Consider the following 5,180-nt stretch of genomic DNA (forward strand, 5'->3'; position numbering starts at 1 on the left):
TATTAATTTTGTGTCTCTCTTCTAATCCTATAGGTGATACCGTGATAGCACCCAAACTTTTGACAACACAAACTGAATAAAAATTCCCATTCCAAATCTTTGCGTTTTACTTTGTATCATGTGTTTCATTTTTATTTTATTTTTCCATTACTTAGAAAAGAAGTGTAGCAAGCTAGATTGGTGTTACTTAAAGTGAATATCTAAAATTAGAACAAAAGCGTAAGCTTGCTTTTTGAACATTTTCATAGTATCATTGTTTATTACACACATTGTACTCACATTTCATTTTTTGAATTTAAATCGTGAGTTCAAGTCACAATTTTAGTTCAAAAAATAAATTGAGTACAGTTATTACAATAAAGTGTGTGCATTAATAATTATCCTTTTTTATATTGTCAAGACAATTATATGCATCAAGCTACAGAGAAAAGAATGATATTTATTTAAAAATATACTCCATATATTATAGAAATTGTAGGTGACATATCATGCAACCTTAATCAATGAAAATCCAAGTACAACTTTAGAAAATAAATTTGTGTGATATATAACATTAGCATAATAAAAACACTCGCCTAGTAATATGATAGCTTAGAACTACATAGCATTCTGCTCAGCTAGAATTTTACTTGAAGATGATCAATTACAGACTTGTCCACCTGCAAAGCCTTGGACAGAATATCATCCGCAATGGATGGTTTTGATCCGAAAACTGCGTTAGCAACAGTAATGATTCCAGGGTTTTGGCTACTCAAGGCAGAGATAGAGATGGCCTTTCCTTGACCCACATTTTGCTGGAAGTGAATGAGTCCCACTGGAAAGACAAACGCATCACCCTTCTGAAGGACCTTTGATATGAACTGGTTGTTGGGATTAGAGGTCACAAAACCAACGTAGAGGCTACCTTCTAGGACTGTTAAAACTTCGGTAGCACGAGGATGAAAATGTAGTGGAATAAGACCCAATCCAAGCGAGCCAGTGCAATACCAAGGGTGTTTAGCCCAGGAATTTGAACTACAGTCACTGGGGTAACGCTAGAACCAAGAGGATTAGATGTGTTGCCTGCTTTGTCTAGTCCACTAAGGAAGAAGTGGTCAGCCTGTGCAAGTTTAGGGTCCAGGCAAGCAAAGCCGTTCACTCGAGCTGCCATAATCACAATACCAAAAGTAAGATTTTAATGCCAAAAAAAAAAAAGCCAAAATACATGAACTGTTTTAATTTTTGAGGTTTAAAGTAATCGATTTTAGTCTCTAAAATACTTTTAAGTAAGCGATTTTAGTCTCTAAAAAACTTAAAGTAATCGATTTTGGTCCTTGACGAACTCAAAGTGATTGCTTTTCAGTTTCACATCTATGAAGTAATGACGCATCAGTATTTAGTTTGGTTGTGCCATCTAAGAGATTAAAAGCAATCATTTAATTAAACTTACTAAACTTAAGTGTCCAACCATGTATTTAAGCCTACAAAAAATTTAAAGTTTGCATTATTAATAAAATAGAAGACAGTATGAATAATCTTTAATGCAAAATAAAGCTAAGCATGTTATAGTTGGGCCACAACCTGAGCTAGCAGGGTCTGCAATGCAGAAATCTTGCACAGGACTAGGATCCGATGCAAAGGCCAGTGCACAAGCGAATGCAAGCAGGCTCAATTCGAAAACAATGTGGTTTGCCATTTTGATCTTGGTTTCCAGTAATTTCTTCAAGCTCATAGAAGATATCAAATTGAACTACCGAAAAGAGTTTGAGATGTGAAGCAATCCTTACGTGAACTCTCTATATATAGACTAAGAAGACAAACTTCATAGGCATATATGAGTAAGAATGAGTCCTGATGAATGCTGGACAAGCTGCCGTCCTAATACCAGATGCTGAGAAGAAGTCTGAGACTTCCATCTTAAGCCAATTGTAGCTAATAACATTTTCCAAAAGTTTATTTTGATATGCAACAAAATAATTACCGTGTCCTAATATGTCAAATGCAGCAGTCCAGATTTCAGATTAATTATTTGTGAAAAATCTGGTCTAAGAGGATTTTGTGTCAATTTTTTTAATGTCTCAATAAACAAGATATGCTTCACTGCTATTTGTACTTAAATTAACATAATCTATATAGGGTCTGTTTGGATAGAACTTAATGCTGAAAACTGAAAATACTGTAGCAAAATAATTTTTAAATGGGTAAAAAATATTGTTCATGCCAAAAATTATTGTTTATTGGCCTAAAATTACTATTTATAGTCAATAAACAATGACAAACACGCTTGAAATAAAAAAAAACAGACGTGAATGTGGACGTGCAAGCGCAAACCCCCTCATAATATAGTTAAGAGAAAATTAAGCTCGTCGTTTAAGAATAGCATATTAATTAAAAACATTATTTTCAAGATAAATGCTTTTGTCCAAAATGCAGGCCTGGTTTGGGTTTAAAATGTTCAGATTATGACTTGATTACTATGCAAGTGAGGTACGTCATCCTTAACCTAAAGAGAACCATCACCACCATCATATAAGTTAAGAGTCCATGAATTACCTCAGATTCCTATTTGACATTTTTTGTTGGGAGTTTTGGTATGAAACGAAATTCTGTTCAAACTCATGTGCCTCGATGTTCGGACTGTCAATCTTATTTGTACTTGCATAAGGGACATGCATTTCAGTGATCCTTTGTCCTTGTCCCTTTGTTCATATTTTATTAGAGAATAAACAAAAATTAAAATACTTTAAATTAGTTGAGGTTTCATAATTTCTCAAGAGAAACAGATAATTGTATATGAGTGATTCTGTGATTATGCTGAAAATTATGTGGAATGAAGCCTCATGTAAGACTACTCAAACAACTGTTGGGTGCGTGACACACGTGGGTTCCAGCCCACACTTGATGGAATAGCTCATTTAATGAGCTTGTCTCTCTAAAGTCTTCATGCCAACCACGTCTCTTAATGAGACTTGACATTAAGCGTGTGGAACACGCTAAAGGAGTGAAGAAAAATTCGCTGAAGATAACGTAAGGACATTCGGCTGAAGAGAAGAATTGAATTCATCCTTTTTGTCTAATATCATGTACAAAAGTCAAGGTTTGTGTGCTTGCATTTATTGTGACTTGATGCGAAGAGCGGAAGGAAGAAAAAAAGAAAAAGTGAAGAAATAAAAGGATTCGGCCATTTGGTGAAGAAGAACAGAAAAGGAAAGGGAAGTCTCAGTGAATAAGACTGAGGATAATGCAGTCTTGAAGAATTGCGTGAGTGAGAGCAAGTAAAAGAGAGGGAAAAAAAATACAAAGAGCAAGAGAAAATTGTGAAAGATACACAGTGAAGAAGAGAGTAGTGAGTAAAAAGAAAAAAAGAGTTTTATTTACTCAAATTGTATCTGTAAATATTGTAATCTCTATTTAATATAACAAGATTATTCAAAATTTATCCCGTAGTTAGAATTTTTTATGTAAACTTTTGTGTTACTGTGTAATTCCGCTTTCCCTGCTCTTGCTGATATTTTATTCCACCTTATATAGAATTTTTTCCCAACAACAGGGTCCAAACTCCAAAGTCGTGGCAGAGTCCTCTGTGTTTCATCTGGAAATGAAGAATGCACAAAATCTCACCCATTGATCATCAAAGTTCTTATATTACACAAATATGTCTGAATGGGATTTAGATTTCTTTTTCATGTAACTTTTTCTTAGCCTTGTGCATCTTCCTAAAAGAGAATTAATTGCTTAGAAATTCGGTATACACCATTCCATTCTAGTTTCTGTATTGCTAGATGGAATATTCAGTTCTACATCCTGCCAGCATATGAACTTGTCATCCGATGGCTTTGTAACATATATTAGGGAAGAATGGCATCCTTTAGATCAAGTCCATCCATTGACTACCAATTTACCACCAATTTGAAGGGGCGAGATTTAACAACAATAGTCCATGAAGTTTCCCCACCATGTCTTACCTTTGCCATGGTATCAATAAAGTTTGTTTTTCATTTTTATGGAGAAAGTCCTAAGATACTCCTTACGCAATTCACGCCTCGTGCAACGCTAAGTTATTCACTTATTTGAATGACCAAGCAATAACTCAGTTAGAATCCCAGCATAACAGAAAATTTGATTCCCATATAACATGAAAAAAAATATATCAATAATAGTAATAGTTGAAGAGAAATCAAGAACAATAAAAGAAAGAAGAAAAGCACAGAGAGAAAAGAAGAGGAAGAGAGAATTTGGGAAGAAATTTCAGTTCTTATTTTCCATCACCCAATATGGATTACAGACTCCAATATATAGGTACTAACCACTTCCGTATAATGTGGAATTGCTTAACTACTGTAACTAACATAGCTCAGATGCTGACACGTGAACAAGAGCAAAGGATGCTGACACTTGGACTCTAAACTGTAACAGACTTATACTACATGTAGTTCATAGTTTCATTGTTAAGCTACAGGTCGTTTAGACTGCCCTGGACTTAGACTCAGACTCTGGCTTTACAATAGTTACTATTCTTGGCAAAGACATTTCAACATCTGTGGAAATGCATTAGAGTGGTTCCCCAGTTGGTCTCTCCGAGTGCCATACAAGTCTAAAAATGCTATTTTGAGAGCAAAATCATTAGTATCTAGTAGGATTAAAATTACTAATAATAAAAATAAAAATCTTCCAACTTGCTTTTATCCCACATATCGGAAATTACTCTTATCATAAAGAGGAAATCCCTAAACATCTTCTTGGTGAGCCAAATTTGGCAATATATATTCAATTCTTAACAAATTTTGTCTTAGTTTGTTTGTCATCAATATATATGTGTGTGAGTGGATAAAAGAACCGAGTAGGAGTATTGGGTCGTGGGCCATACCCGAGAATGCAGAGGAGCCCGAGGATGATCAAATAGTAAGATAAGCATGTGGGTTGATGGGCCGAGGACAAGGACAAATAGCAACGAACAAGTGATGTCTCCCAATGAGTCAAACGTCCTCGGGGAGCATTGTGGAAGGTTGTCACCCGGCCGCCTAGAGAATACCGTGTAAGAGGCAACCATACTTTTGAGGATAAGTTTCAGAGAAATGAACCAACAGTAAACTAAAAAATATCTGAGAAAAATGCTACTACCACCACATTAAATGTTCTGCATCTAAACAATTAGCCGCATTTATGTGGAAATAATGTCTAAACAGTGATATTTAGTCTTA

General features: G+C 35.0%; 1 pseudogene; it reads right to left on the minus strand.

Moving 5' to 3' along the window:
* Nucleotides 1-617: 617 nt before the first annotated feature.
* On the minus strand, nucleotides 618-1,686 carry LOC142633360 (putative germin-like protein 2-1; annotated as a pseudogene).
* Nucleotides 1,687-5,180: the final 3,494 nt, after the last annotated feature.

This window comes from Castanea sativa, chromosome 5 (genome assembly GCF_040712315.1).
Source record: "Castanea sativa cultivar Marrone di Chiusa Pesio chromosome 5, ASM4071231v1".
Classification (NCBI taxonomy): Eukaryota; Viridiplantae; Streptophyta; class Magnoliopsida; order Fagales; family Fagaceae; genus Castanea; species Castanea sativa.